This window comes from Miniopterus natalensis, chromosome 7 (genome assembly GCF_054644295.1).
Source record: "Miniopterus natalensis isolate mMinNat1 chromosome 7, mMinNat1.hap1, whole genome shotgun sequence".
NCBI lineage: Eukaryota > Metazoa > Chordata > Mammalia > Chiroptera > Miniopteridae > Miniopterus > Miniopterus natalensis.
The window spans coordinates 65,933,801-65,950,313 of NC_142087.1; the positions used below are offsets into that span (position 1 = coordinate 65,933,801).

General features: G+C 39.2%; 1 protein-coding gene across 1 annotated transcript in view; it reads left to right on the top strand.

Moving 5' to 3' along the window:
* Nucleotides 1-5,093: 5,093 nt before the first annotated feature.
* Nucleotides 5,094-16,513, top strand: part of RAB27B (RAB27B, member RAS oncogene family) — a 122,954-nt gene continuing 111,534 nt past the window's right edge. The window contains exon 1 of the mRNA XM_087819104.1: nt 5,094-5,170. The gene's annotated coding sequence lies outside the window, so the exon portion shown is untranslated. The remainder of the gene's footprint in view (nt 5,171-16,513) is intronic.

Below are 16,513 nucleotides of genomic sequence, written 5' to 3' on the forward strand. Positions count from 1 at the left end.
CTTTGGTGTTCACCAAGTGCGCCCCTTGAGTGTCACTCATGGATGTGGTAGGGTTGTAATCCAGCGTGGTCAAGTCTGAGCAGCAGGTGCACTGTCTCTGGGGCCTCCTGGGAGGTGCAAAGTCAGCCTGCGCCAGTGCCTTGCCCAGGGCCACCCAGCATGAGCCACGCAGCAAACCATAGCTGGCTGCTACTTGTGCTGGGCTTGGAGGTGCCCAGGAGAGGACAAGCTGTGATCCATTCGGGCTGCTACTAGTGCCAGGCCTGGGGCCACTTAACAAGCCGTATGGAGCTCGCTGCTGCTTGTTTGAGAGATTTTAGGAAAGTCCTAAGCATGAGGCTCGAGAGGCCGCTTGCGTAGAAAAGCCCCTGGAAGTGGCCTAGATGAGCCTGCAGGTGGGAGGGGTGCGGCCTCCGGGAATCACAGGGCGGGGCCAAAGGTGGGAGTCAGGTGCTGGCGACTCAAATATGGCGCCTGCCTGCCGCTGTGTGCCGGGAGGACTCGCCCAAGGAGCCAAGGCCTCCGCCAGCCCTTCTGCCCGGGAGGAAGCCGCCCCCCCACCTCTCGCCCGGACTTCAGGCAGGTTAGTTCCTCCCGGAGTGTCCCAGGTCCTTTCCGGCTGCTGCCCGGGCTGGGCTCAGAGGGAGCGTCCGAGTGAGTCCGTGCCGGGCCCTTTGAGAGGAGCTGCTGGGGCTCCCGCGGCCTCCAGGACCCTCAGGGACAGTCCCCGCGGATTTCACAGCCCGGAGTTGTGGGGACGTCTCTTCCCGGCCCTGGAGCCCTGGGGTGGGGGCCTGCTGTGGGCTGGGACCCCCTCCCTCCTCCAGGAAACCCCCACCACCGAGATTCCCTCCTGGGTTTCAACCGCGGCACCGGGTGTGGGCCCGCGGCAGAGTCTCCATGATCCAGCCCCGGTCCGCCCGCCTCTCCGCCCCTCTTACCTGTCTCGGTGCTCCTTCAGCTCCCTGGCTGTGGGGCTTCTGTTCAGCCGGATCTCAGGAGGCTCTGGGTGATGGTGGTTCTGTATTTTAGTTGTAATTTTGATGTGGTTGCGGGAGGCGGCGGGGGCAGCGGTTACCTACGCCGCCATCTTGTTTCTGGGACTATGCTTCTAATCTCTTCCGCTGTGAGAGTAACTGATAAGCACCGCTGACTGCTGTGCTCTGCGCTCCATCACTGCGTTGGGCCCAGCGCGCACTTCCCACAGGTCACTCCTACCCAGCGGCGGGTGGGGCGGGGAATGAGGCAGGCGCCTTCCTGCGCTGCACCCCGGTCCCGTTTTCCCTCCTGCTTCCCCTCCTTCCCTGCTCCCACACCGGGCCAGCTCTGCACTGTGGGCTGACGGCTCTCCCAGCTCCTCTGTCTCCCTTCCCCATTTCCTTCACAGGTTCCCCCCCCCCCCCTTGATCTCTTGCAGCCTAATTCTGTCCCGCAATCACCTTCTCAAGGACTGGGCTGAACACAGTGTGTTTTGACCTATGTTAAAACTTGAAACCATCACCACAATAAAAATACTGAACACATCCACCGGCCGTTATTCTTAACAGCCCCTTTGTCATCCATCCTTTCTTCTACTCTGTCTCCGTGACACCACTGATTCAATTTCTATAACTATCGATTAACTTCCATCCTTTAGCAATTTATATACATGAAACCGCACGACATGCATTCTTTCTTGTCTGCCTTTTTACAAAATTCCTTATTATTGCTGAGCAGTATCCTATTGTAAAGATATACCACAATTTGTTTATTCGTTCATCTCTTCATGGACATTTGGGTTGTTTTCTATTTTCAATTATTACAACTAATGCTACTGTGAAAATTTATATAAGCCTTTTATAGTTGTCATCTTTCTTAGACAAATACAAGTGGGGTGGCTGGGTTTTATGATAGATGTGTAACTTTTTAAAAAACTGAAAATCTATTCCCTAAAATGTTTCTTAGTGGGTTTTGTGCCTTCTCTCCTTATCTTTAACCCCTCTAGCTAAATATTATCAACTTCATTAACTTTTTCCAAAAAGTGCTTTTGGCTTTCTTGATTCTTGATGTATACTTTTTTCTAGTGTAGATATTTTTTTTTTTTCTATTTCATTGATTTCTTTCTCTAATATTTATCTCCTTCCATAATTTTCTGCCTTTTTATTTGATAACATAAGAACTTAAGACTCTAACTTTATCTTTAAGCATGCTTTCATAGCCTCCCATATGATCTATTTTTATACTTCATTTCTGATTATTTTTAAATATCTGTATTCATTTCAGCTTTGGCTCATGAATTATTTAGAAGTGTATAGGAATGTTTTATTTATTATTTTTTTACTGATGTGTAATTGCACTCTAGTCAAAGAACATGGCCTGTGTGAAACTGATTCTTTACCATTTTGGCAGATGCTTGATGACCTAGTGAATAATCGATTTTGATAAATGTTCTATGTTTGTATGAGAAGTAGGTGCATTCTCTGTTTTTCTCTATATCCACTAGATCAAAACAGCTTTCTACGTTGTTCGAGTCTTTTTGATATCTATCTCTATTATCTAGATATATCTTTATCTTTCTTTGTTTTCTAAATTTATCTTACTGTTGAAAGTATTATAGATGTCCCCTTTTCCCCGCATTGATGGCCTCACACTGGGCTGGCCTGCCCGAGTGAGAGCATTTAGACCTGGGCTCTCTCTCTGTCTCTATCTCTTATCTCTAGCCCTACTCTTCCTCCTTCCACCCGGTATCATTGCACAGATGACATGTCAGGGTCTTTCTGAGGCCCAACCCTGGGTGTAGTGCATCATTCCCCAGGAGGCTTTCCAGCATTCATAAAAACCAATGGCCACCAAGAGCTGCTTGATGGAGGGGCATTGCCTTCTTTTCCTGCTGGCCACAGCCACTCCTCTGCTACAGTCTAGTCCATGCACCTAGTATATTTATCAGCATCTCTGGATGGTGTATTAGCACCTTTAGCTGCTGGTCAACTTTTCCCTTTTAAAACAAAATCTCATTTCAGAAAACATGCTGAATTGAGACAAAGTGGAAAGAAACACAATAGAGAAACAAGTCACAATTTGTGGGCTCAGGAAAGCAATCTTTCTTTTATTGAGGCAAAATCACTCTGGCTTAACTTCACTCTCTAATGACCAGCTTGGCTCCCTCTCTGCAAAGATCTTTCTCAACCACATCACAGTTGCTTGACCTGCACGTGACTTGGGATCAGTCCAGCTGATTGACTTCTAGGTCCTTAGATCTTAATAAGCATCAGTACCCCTCATCTTTGAGCTCAGCCTAGCCCTGTGTCCCCTGGGTCTGTACGTTTCCTATGAAAAAATTCTGCCTTGAGTGTTCCATAGGGAGAATCTTACTCTAATTTTTGGTAGTTTCTCCCTCTTTCCTCGGCCCCTAAGCCTCAGCCTTACCAGCATACCTTGTTATGGGCCAATATACCTTGCTACTGGCTGCCATACCTCACCTACGTGGTCTGGCCACCAAGACCACGAAGCATAAGCAGCCTCTCCTTGCCAGCAAACACCTCTTGGTGGATGCTGGACCCCCCCGCTGCCTTCCCACTATGGAAGGCAGAGCCTGCAGCACCTACCTACCTGCCCTCCCTCTCTTTACCTGTGTTAGTATCTGTATTTACTCTGCTAACAAATCTTACCGGACTTAACGCTCTAGATTCTGGTCCCTTCTGAACCAATGTGTCTACTGACAACCAAACTCTAATTATGTACTAGGGTTGGGGTGGGGGAAAGCAATCAGTGTTGAATTCTCAAGCCCAATCCCCTGGCTCAACACCATACCCATAATGTCAAAACATAGACTCCCTTAGCAAATATAGCACCTTCTGACTTTTAGTGTTCACAATCTTATAGTGAATATTATAGTACACATAATCGTTTGATTACCCACATATATTAGTATCTCTTCTCTACATTTACATTATAAGCTCTTTTTAAGGTAAATGTATACTTAACACAGTCAGAGATCTCTGCTAACTGAATTAAACAGTTAAGAGATCAACTTCTGAACTTGTTTTCTTTTGTATAATTCTTAGCTTAGTGTCCAGTTCATTCTTCCCACAAATATTTGCTGAGGGCTTGCTCTGTGCTGAGCAATCCTCCAAGCTACCAAACCACTACTCTCTCAAAGTAAATAGAACAGATTCCCTTGTAGAGATTATGTTGCAGTGGGGCAGTTAGACAACAACTAAATTTAAAAAAATATGACTGTTAAATGGGAAAAGGCGCTACAAAGAAAAAAAGTGGGGCAAATAAAGAGAAGAATGGAAGGAGGTGTTTCTATACATGTCTGGTGCATCTTGCCTCCTAGAAAATAAGCTTCTGGAAATTTCTATTTTGTTTGTTTTTGCATTTATTTTGAGATTTATGGACAGAATGTGCTAAACATGGAGTTTTTAGGCCTTTAATAAATATTTTGCAAATATCAGAAAAGATAAATCGAACTTTTAAAAATTCCCTACTTCTCTATTCTTTTCCCCTGTGTATTTTAAATGTGTGTGTGTGTGGGGGGGAGATCAAAATATATGAATGGCAGCCAATAAAGTGCAAATTAGTTTTCTTTCGGGAAGGTTTTAGCATTTTTTAAGAGCACCATTTATTTAACAGACAAGATCAGCCATCATCCTTTTTGGTTTCAATAGCAGTGTCTGGAAACTTTAGCAGACACTCTTTACTACTCACTTTTCCCAAACTCAAACCCACTGCCCTGATGCCTAACAAGCTGACCTTCCTGCAGCCCTTGGTGTCACCCCCCGACCCACCCCAGTGTATCCCAAGCAATACAGAGGCTCTCCCGAGCTACCTGGTGCTACCCTGGTGCAGGCACTAGGACCGCCCGACGCCCACAGCCGCCAGACTTCACAGGGCCGCCAGCGGGACTGCGCGCCGGGCTGTTACACAAGAGAGCTGGCAGCAGCCGTGGCCGCGGGCGTCCTCCCCCTCTGCTCCGAGGCAAGGTATTTACTTGCTCTTTACCGGTCCGATTTTGTACACCGGCCGTGTGTGCCTTGAGCGTTCACTTAATCTGATGCTCTGAATGCTGTCCAGCACTTGTTGGGTTACTCTCTTGTTCTGTTCATTCCCACAGCTGATGGCAGCCACAGTGCCGTAAAGACATGGGCTAGATATTCCCAGAGGCTGGAACCTGGAGGCATTCGGAGGTGTAAGTACATCGGTCGGAATCTCTGACGTGCTGGCTGTGTTGGTTGGGTCTCCTGACCTTCCTCATTGAAAGAGCCCGTGGGAGATGCCACTGGCATATTTCATTCATGAAGGAAAAGCACCAAGACGCTGACAGCAGCCACTAGCGATGGGCCTGGAACTCCACTTTGGAGCGGCTGTGGTCTCCTCTGCCAGCCTGTGGGGCTGGGAGAGAGGCTGGGTGTGCAGCAGAGTTTTGACGGGAAAGAGATTTTGCTCAGGGTTGCAGGCTGCTTGGCTGTCTGCTGTCTGCTTTCTGTTTGCGAAGCTCAAAGATTGTCCTTACTGATCGCTGCCTTGGTGCAGTGTAGGAGTCCTTTCTAGGCTTTCTTTATTCCTGCGTTCCAAATACTGTTCTCACAGACGTGGGCTGCCAGGAAGCTGCTCAGCCATTCTGTATCTCTCAGTGTAAGGCCACTGAAGAAAAATCTAGTTTGCTTTCACTTGGCCAAACTATACTCAATACCACGATGAGTAGATTACACACAGAAACATTTGAAAAAACTAATAATTTAAGATTCCCTTTCCTGTTCAGCAATTAATCTGGTTATGTGAGATAAGGGAGCAGTTTGCTATTAGGAAACCCAAATCAAGAAACTCTATGGAGAAAATTGAACATTTTCTAAGTATTTTATAAATTAGTTGAAGGTGCTTTTTAGGGCCTGATGCCAATTTCATGTATTAAAAGGTCTTTGAAAAGTTTAAAGCCTTGTCAGATTTTTAGGGATGATTATTACCTTAGAAATTAGATCAAATTTAGGTATCTAATACCAATATATGATAGGTAAACATTTAAAAATGAATAAAATGTTGAGTCATATTAATGGTCAATTCATGGGCATGTTTAAGATAAACAGTGCCATTCATTTATTTCAGGAAAGAAAATATCAAACAAAGACTAAAGCAAGACATCAATATTGAAAATGTGACTTTAATGAAAAGTATTTTTAAAATAACCTTCAAAATAGTTTTAATGGTTCAAAAATTACATAGTTTAAATACATTATATTTGATATATTGAGTTACCCTAAATGAGATTTCAAATTGTTTATTTATCAAACTTTTGAAAATATAACTATAGTTCTTTTAAAACTCTTCTGTAGAGAAAAGAGGGACAGAGGAGACCAGGGAGGGAGAATTGAGTCTTATTTTATGGCTCTATTTCTTAAAAATATTTTGAACATTCTCATTAAATATTTACTATATAAATATGCTACTTATAGTTAAAAATATGTAACAAAATTACAAATGATTGTAACTATTAACTTGCAACATCTTTAAAGGCAAAAGAACATAAGTATGTAAAAATAACATGTGAAGATGGCTGTAGAATGTACCTTAAGCAGGGAAAACTCCTTTTGGAAGACAATGCCTTGCTTTGGAAGGAAGTTAGGGAAACCAGACTGGGGGAAGTAATAGACTTTAAATATTTTGTGAAGCAAAAGTAATCTTTTACATTTATTTTTAGTTGGTATAACAATGTACCATAACTCTATGAACTTTGTGTTAATAAAGTTTCTCCCTCTCTCTTTAAAAATTTTTTTAATACTCCAAGTCTAGACAGAGGACTCATTTCTTCAAATTAATACTTAGTTTGGGAAATTTTTGCCCATGATATGATTTGCAGCCTCATCATAAATAATTTTAAAATAACTTCATTATATGTTGGGTTGAAGCTTCATGGAATTCAATGATGATGGGGGAGAAAAGCCCCAAGAACATAGATCTTACTCAGAATTCGATATTCTCAGAATGTGAACTTCATTCCTGGATTTAATTCTTAAAATTAAGGCCACTGGCTAGACCTAATTGACTGAAGACAAGGGGAACCATGCACAGCAGAGGTCTGGACGGCTGGCAAACAAGTGGGGCTTAAGCTGAAGAAAAAAATGCGAAAGCTAAAACTAATTTGTTAAGGTGTGAAAGTAGTGATTATCTGGTGATTTTATCCCTGAGGATAATCGCTTTAGTCCTTGAAAAGTCTCCCTGCCCAGGAGATCTCGGTGAATAGTCGTATTACCTAGATTTAATGGACAAGAGTAAGATGGATATTTCTAAAAGATTAATTCGAACATAAGTATTTTTATTTAAAAGAGATTCAGCGAGTAGCCAATCTCGCTGTTTTCACCCTCAGCAGTGTGTTTTTTTCTAAAGGACGTAACATATTCCACAGGAATAGAGTGCTTAGTAAGACATTTTAGAAAGAGATAGGAAAAGATAGCTTCTGCATTCTGAAAACACCTAGAAGGAGCTCATGCAAAGAGAAGAGCAGCCTCAGTCACACTTGTCCTGGCTTTCTGCTTTCCTTTTATTTTGGTTTTCGTGGTAAGTCAGCTGGAGGCTGGCTTCTCAGGATAAGCCTGTGGGAAGCACTTAGAGTTTTGTTAAGGAGATAAAGAAACAAATGAAAAGAAATAACAAATAGTCCTTCCTGATTTGTCCTGAAAGGCGATTACCACGCTAATGTGAGTTTTTAAGAACCCATTGGTCACATAAACAAACCACAATAAATAGGAATTATATGTAACTTGAGAATTTCTTTGAAATCTACTTATGATTCTCTCTTGTTAAATTAAAGACTTAACAAGAAGGGAAAGAGCTTATATTAGTGGCATGCCATGCCCACATCAGTTCTAGCTGTGTGAACCAAGAGGAGTAAGTTGTTTTTGTTTGTTTTCTGAAGTTTGGCGAAAGGAGTGAGTTATTATTCACATAGTTTCGGGAAGAAGTTTTTCTCGAAAGCAAAGGTCTTGTTTCCAGAAATTGATTTTACTTCTCAAGAAATAAGTTTGTAGGTAAAGCAGAAAGCTCTTAGATATATGAGATTGAGCCTTTGAGTATGAAAGGCCAACTTACAATATGAAATGTGTGCTATGAATTATTTATCATCAGGTTTATCCAAAATGCTGTTTTCATTGTACCCCTGGTTCACACAACTATAGCTGATGTGAACATGGGAACCACTAATATACTTTCATTCCTTTTCACTTATGCCTTTTATTTAAGAGGGAAGATGTTAAAAACTCTAAGGAAACTGTTGGTAAATATTAATCATGATTCTGTAGATGTTTAAGTTGCAAATGAGCTATTCCCCCAAATATAATGTAATAAGTTGTACTTTGGAATCAGTGTAAATTTCATGGACATAGCATTTAATGTTTTTGGATTATGTTTCTTTAATAGATATTAATTGATTCTTCACTGTATGCCAGGTACATAAGTTAGTATACAAGATACGTCCCACCACTCGTGGTCTCTGCCATTACACAAAAGGAAATGGGCAACAGCAACTATTACAAACCAACCACATTATTATTAAAATTCTTTAAAATTATTATTTAATTTATTACAAATTAAACAGACCAGAATGTATTCAGTAGGTACTAACTTGAACCTTAGAAGGGAGTGCAATAATAAAGAATGACTTGGTGGCTTTTTTTGTGATTTTTGTGTGTGAAAAAGTGACTCATCGGGGACCCGAGTAGAAGAGGCAGCTAAGTAGTGAGTGGCAGTGTGCTGTGATGGAAAGAGGGAAAACTATGCTAACCTGCTACAATTTAAAGCCATTCTATGTCATTCCTAAACCTTGACATCTTGAGCATTTTATTCCCTTGATAAAACTTTACAGAGTCTTGAGAATAATAAGCTTTACAGAGTTTTGAAGAAAAAGAAAAGATAACACGTTGAGTGTCCGTGGCAATATCTTGAGTGTCCATGACCATAATGGCTTATAAACTGTTGTTGGAGCTTATTAATTCAGTCCTTTGAATACCTCATCTAAGAAACAACTGTTGACTTATTTCATCACTCCTGTGCTCTTTTCCTTAAATTCCTTCTGTGATTTTATATCACACAGTTGAGGGAGAGAGTATAACCACTCCTACAGACAGCAGAAAGGGAGAGCATTGTTCCTGAATCTCCTACAGACCCAGTCTCAGTTAGGAGCTTTGTTCGATGCAGTTGTGGTGGACTTTTGATCATGTCCTCAGAAACCACCAACTGTGGTTGACGGGGATTGATTAAGGTGCTGCTCCCCCCAGGGAATGCTCGGCTGAGATGACCACCTCCAAAGAGGTGAGGCACATGTTCCCTGGGTAGGGCTGTGCTACTGGGCTTGCCCTGTCAAACACAACTTCTTGAGAAGTTCTGTGAGATGAGCATGGTCCTTTAGAGTGCACAGCACAGGGTCCGAGCTCACGCTGAAGAAACAAGTTCATTGCTGAAGAAGGTAGGTCATTGATACTTGGAATGAGTCACATCTAAACACCTTTGGAGTTTTGTCATCTCATCAGGGTACAGCCATAAAATATGTACCTGCATACAAACAACCTTGTGCATTCTATGTATTTAAAAAATAAATTTAAGCGGAAAACTGCTATGGGATGATTTAGTATTTCCCCCTATTGCCCTTGACAGTACAGTTATGTAGAATGGCAACACTGTTCAACAGTGTGCTCCCTAAGTCATGTCAAAGGAAAACATGAATCCTGGATTATTGGCTAGATGTACTTGAAGCCCCTATCAGACAGGATCCAAAATAGGAAACTATACTAAAATCAAAGCATGAAAGGCACTAGCATTGAAGAAAGGCTGCTTGCTGGAAATAATTCCCTGACAGGTCTAGATCTGGCAAGTTCCCAATCTTGTAGAAGAAGGCGGAATCCTCCAGAGCGGCAGCCCCGGACAAATTGGCAAACTCAGATTACAATCTATCCTTGTGCAGGACCAGGAAAAAGCAAAGGTCCTCGCTGAGGGTGAAAAACGCAGTGGAGAGGGTCAGGGCAGGAAGTAAAATTCAAGTTTATGAGACTTTGTGCTGCTAGTATTGAAATCTGTCTGCAGCGCTGTCATGTCCATCTGTGTATCCATGGAAATGCGACTTGCTCTATTTAGGTCTTTGTTTCTTTATTGCAATATACTGAATTTTAGTAATAAATGAATATCATTAAATGAGAAATAAGTGTAATACATGAGTGTCTAACAGATAGATAATTACCAAATGAAAGTTGGAGTAGCAATAGTTGTAGTAGGAAAATACATTTTAGAGCAGAAAGCACAGCTAAGGTTTAAAAGGGTCTTGGCCCTGGCCCCAGTGTGGCACAGTGGTTGGAGCATCAGCCCTCACACCAAAGGGTCTTGGGTTTGATTCCCAGTCAAGGGCATGAACCCGGGTTTCGGGTTCTCTCCCCAGTCCTGGTTGGTGCTTGTGTGGGAGGCACCCAGTTGATGTGTCTCATATCAATGTTTCTCTCTCTCTCCCCCTCCTTCCTTTCCTTCTACTCTGAAAAGCAGTGGAAAAAATATCCTCTCATGAGAATAAATAAATAAAAGGGTTGTTAAATAATGATTAAACATACAATTCACCAGAAGGATACATCCATCCTGAACCTGTAAGAACTTAATCACATAACCCAAAATAGTATAAACATATATAAAACAAAGAGAAAATGACAAATCCAGTCATAGAGATTTTACCAAAATTCTCTTAGAAATTGAGCAAAAATTATAAAGGACAGACAATTTGAACAATGCAATTTACAATCTTAATCTAATGGACTTATATGAAAACTGCAAGCAATAAAGTTATTCTTTTTAAGCATACATAATCATTGTTTTTATGCATAAAAATTTACAAAATAAAATACAAAGCATGTCTCAACAAATGTCAAAAATCTGAATCATACAGTTAATATTACTTAATCATAAACTTATATAGTTCAAATTAGCCATATACCATATAAAAGGAAATATTATCCAGACTTGAAAATTTAGAAAATTGTGTCTAATCTTAAAAATAGTTATTAATCTCATTTGATCCCATTAAAAATCTTCACTTTTATTCATGCATCTCATGGAATTATTTCTAACCAGGCACATTTTTCACCTTTTACCCCAGGGTACTATGTAAGGGTTAGATAAAACAATTAGATTTCTGAACTGAACACCCTTTACATTTTCTCATTCAACCACATCAGCATGATAATCAAATAAATAAATTATTGGCTTTTAATAAATCTGTGATTCTGATTCTGAGACAAAATTTCTACTGGGCCTACTTTGATAACTATTATGATCTGTGGGTAAATCTCATTTTCAAGTTAGAATTAACTCATAATTGGATTTAAGATGGTCTATATTGCAATATCCCATATTTTCTTAATAGAAAAAAGATTTCAATCACGGCCTACAACAGATACCAACCAAATTTATTATTGATGGGATCTCAAAATGCACATCATGAATATTGTAGGTATTATATTTTTACCTATGTTGTTTTAATTATCTTGCCTTTCGCTTATTTTATAAACTACTTTTTTACCCTTTGAGACAGCATGGATGGACCTGGAAAATATTATGCTAAGTGAAATAAGCCAGTCAGAGAAAGGCAAATATCACATGATCTCACTTATATGTGGAACCTAAGGAACAAAATAAATTCATGAACAAGATAGGACTACAGACATGGAAGCATGAAACAGACTGACACATCTCAGAGGGAAGGTAGGAAGGAGGGTGGGAAGAGATTAACCAAATAACTTATAAGCATATATGCATAGACCATGGACACAGACAATAGATGGGTGAAGGCCTTGGGTGGGGTGAGAGATGGGCAAAGGGGAAAAAATGGAGCACATTTGTAATACTCTCAAAAATAAAATAAATTTTAAAAAACTTAGAATAAAGTACTCTTTATGACTCCTAACAGACTATTCCAATACCCATCTTTGTAAAATTTTTAGTTATTTACAATTTTCCATTTGTCTAATTCAAACTAGGTCAAAATTCCATTTCCAATCTATAGCAGTTTTGCTCTCAGTCTGAACAGGGTGGGGAGACTTACTCTCTGAGCATTGTATATGCTCTCTGATAAAGAATGACCCCATTTTATGCCTTGACAAGAACAAAACTCTAGGAAAGATATAAATCTTTTATCACTCCATGTGTCTGTCAAAAGTTATCTAGCTGAAGAACAAATGGCTTAATTAAAGGACAATTGCTCCTGGCAAAGTGATCATTTAAATGATGTTTTTTTCATTTTGAATGGATCTCTTTAGTTGTTACTGCAATAAAAAGACAGTCTATTCAAAGTCTGAGTTCTTTTCAGAATGTTCAAGTTTCTTTCAGTAATATTCTATTTTAATAATAAATTTAATTTATTCAAACTTTTCAGGTTTAGAATACTTAAAGTGAGTTTGGAAGGGACTTTTGAGATCTTGGTCCCATATCCTTAGTTTAGAGATGAAGATCTTGAGGTTCTAGGTGGTCAGATGTGGAAAGAGAAACCATGTTGAACCATTTTCAACCTCGCCTTATTGTATTAGCACATAGTTTGTTAAAGTACAATTTCAAATGAAATATCACAAATCTCAAGAAAGTATAAAATGGACATGGGCAAGAGATTTTCTTTAATTCATTAATTAATGAAGGACATCAGTACAATGTAATGACTAGTTTGAAAATCATTTAAGAAACTAGGTATATATTGGCAATTTAAAAAACTGTTAAGACCATGGAGTTAAAAAAGAGGTTAATTTTGGAGGTTACCTGTTCCATCAGACAAAGATTATTTGGATTTCTATGGGACAAAAGCCTAAGGAAGTTAACAAATAACTTCACTAAATCTGGGACTTTTAATAAACAGTAAATAGTAAAGTGAATGAAGTTCCTTCCCTTAGACAATCTTTGGGTGGCCTTTGTCCCATATGTTATTGAAGTACTTTCTGCCCATCTTTTTGCATCATTTCCATGGAGTAGATCAGGGGTTGACGACTAAACCTGTGTACCAAATCCAGTTCATCTCCTGTTCTGTAAATGAAGTCTTATTGGAACATAGGTTTGATCTGATTATTTCCATAGGTTCACCAAAGTGTTAATTAACCTAGGCCTCCTGGAGTTTGCTCTGCAAATCTAGGGCCATATGGTATTGAGCAACCATTAAGGCCACAAAATGTACTTCTGTCTGAAAACATAAGGAATCTTGGATTGGACTTTAAAAGTTCTCTTTTAGTCTATCTACTATCCTAAGGCTAGGACACCAACCCCCAACTCTCTCTCCACTAGATTTCACTATAAATGTAGGTGAAAATCTCTTCTATAGCTCCTTCAAATTTGCTAAGGTCTGTGTCCTGCAGTGAGTAAACTGTATGCTACCTGGGAGCTGGACTTTGAAGCAAGTACTAGACCAGCTTCCTAGAAAGGCTCTGCGTGTGTCCACCCAACATATGTTTCTCGATGATGAGCTGCCCTACTTGATTAAGTAATAATCCTTCTGAAATATGGAAGAGAGCTGCCATGTAGTAGTCACTTTGACCTTCCAATAATGACAAGTCTGAATTGGAAGAGGTCAGCTCCAAATCTTATAATTTACCGGTTCACTGTTGACTCTCTGGGCCGTCTTGTGCAAACAGAGTTTCTTTGTTGTATATAAGAGTCAAACCTTGGATGGAGGCAAAGCTGCAGGTGCCTAAGTAATCAGAGAAAAAGAGTTACTCTCCTTGCCTGGAAAAATAACCACAATTTTAATGCTCGAATAATTCAATCTTTATTTATAGTATCAATTATGGATAATCTACATTCGGATATCTAAATGATAGTAAATTTGATTGCAGAATTTTAGATTAGCTAATGAATAAATGGTTCAACATTTTATTTTTGAACCTTATCTGGAACATTATCTTGGTGTTATCTTTTTCCCTTTCCACACACACCTCTTCATGATATATTTATCCCACCATTATAAATTTGTTGCTGTATTTGACATGCTTTTAAGAGTGTGAGCATATACTCATCTCTGTATTTCCAGCATTGAACATAATGCTTGGCAAAAAGAGATGTTCAATATATGTTTATTGAGAGACTAAGCCATTGAATAATGCAGGATCCTAGATTTATGAGTGTATTAAGAGAAAGAAAAAAAAACCCTTAAATTACCTGGCTAAATCTGTTAAATAAAATTTTTTATTTATATGGAAGTAACTTAATATCTGTTATTTGACTAAATACTATTGATGAGGCAAGAGATTTAAAAAAATGAGACTATAAGTATAATCAATAATATAGTCAACTTTTATTGAATGCCTACCACAATAGTTTGTGCTTCTAGAAATTTATAACCAAGTTGAAAAACAAGAATGTGGGCTTAAAAATGTAATGACTAATATAAGAAATGTATACTGATGCCAAGTAAGTATGATACAAAGAGAGATACTAGAGTTAGGAATGTTAACAGTAAGGGCATTCTAAAGCCTGGGTCGTGATTATTTTATAAATCACAAAGGAGGAAGGAGCTTTCATATAGTCCAGACTCCTTCACTTATCCTTAGATGACTCGCCACTGATTCATAATCTTGTCCTTTTGCCTATATTCTTCCATTATTTTATAGCTGACTTCCTTTGAAGACATTACTTATATTTTCCACATAAGAACAACTGGAAAGAAAAAATGAAATTAAGTTTGTTGATCCCCTGCCATATCCCAGACATTGTAAGCAAATTTTTACATAATGTATCTCTATTTTAAACCTCCTTTTAGAACACAAACACATTCATAGGATTTTCAGAATTTGATGTGTCCTTTGACAATTGAGGGATGGAACTTGAGTTGGACAAGAACATTTTCTCATAAAACAACTTTGTTGTGGTGTACTTTACATCAAATCAAGTGCACCTATCTTAAGTGTACACCTGAATGCATTTTTAAAAATGCACACTTCTGTATCACCATGAGCACAAACAAGACAGAGAAGGTTATCCTCACCCCCAAAAGTTCCCTGATGTCCCTTTGCAGTCAATCCTGGACGTAAGCTGCCTCTTGATATGCTTTTTGTCACTATAAATGAATTTGCTTACCTGGAATTACATATAAATGGAATCATACGGTATGTACTCTTTTATATATGGCTTCTTTCACTCAATGGGATGTTTCTGAAATTCACTGATGTCCTTACATATATCAGTAGTTTAAGATTTAAAAAAATGTCTGAATAATATTTCATCTTATGGTTCCACTACATTTTGTCTATCCATTCTCCTATTAATGAACATTTAGGTAGTTGCCATTTTTTGGTTATTGTGAATAAAGTTGCTATGAACCTTGGTTTTCAAGTCTTTGTGTAGAAATAAGTTTTTGTTTGTCACATCCTCTCCAGCGCTTGATGTTAATGTTTTTATGTTTAGCCGTTCTAGTGGGTGTGTAGTGGTATCTTGTTGTGGCATTAATTAGCACTTCTCTGGTAGACTAATGATGCTGATTATCTTTAGTTAGCCTTATTTAGACACTTGTTTGTCTTCTTTTGAGAAGTATCTGTTCAGATCTTTTGCCCACTTTGTATTGAGTTGTCTGTCCTAGAGTTATAAGATTGTATATTCTGGATGCAAAATCTTTGTAAGATATTAAGCATTGCAAGTATGTTCTTTTAGCCTGTGGCTTGTCATTTTTAAGATTTTATTTTTTTTAAGACCAGTATTAAGTTCACAGTAAAGTTGAAAGGAAGGTACACAGATTCCCCATATAACCCCTGCCCCTACACATGCATAGATTCCTCAATTATCAACATTCCTGACCAAAGTAGTACACTCATTACAATTGGTGAACCTACATTAACACATCCTGATCACTCAAAGTCCATAGTTCATTTTAGGGTTCACTCTTGGTGGTGTATGTTCTGCTGGTTTGAGCAAATGTATAATGACATGGACCCATCATTACAGTACCATACAGAGTATTTTCACAGCCCTAAAACTCCTCTCTGCTCTGCCTGTTCATCCCTCCCCTCGCAACCCCTGGTAACCATTGATCTTTCTACTGTTGCCATAGTTTTGTCTTTTCCAGAATGTCATTTAGTTGGAAACAGATAGTATATAGGCTTTTCTGGCTGGCTTCTTTCGTTTAGTAATTTAAAGTTCCTCCATGTCTTTTTGTGGGTTAATAGCCCTTTTTTTTTTTTTTTTTTTTTTTTTTTTAGCACTGAATAATATTCCATCCTGTATGTACTACAGTTTATTTATTCACCTGTAAAGGGACGTGTTGGTTGCTTCCAGGTTTTGACAATTATAAACATAGCTGCTATAAACATTCATGTGCAGGTTTTTGTGTGGGCGTAAGTTTTTAATTCACTTGGGTAAATAACAAGGAGCATGATAGCTGGATCGTACTGTAAGAGCATGTTTAATTTTGTCTGTCTTTTCACTTTCTTAAGTTTCTTTACTAAGAGAAATATATTTTAATTTTGACATGGCCTACTTACCTTTTATTGTCTTTTATGGTTTGTGCATGGCCTGATGATAAGTTCACATGACCAGGGAA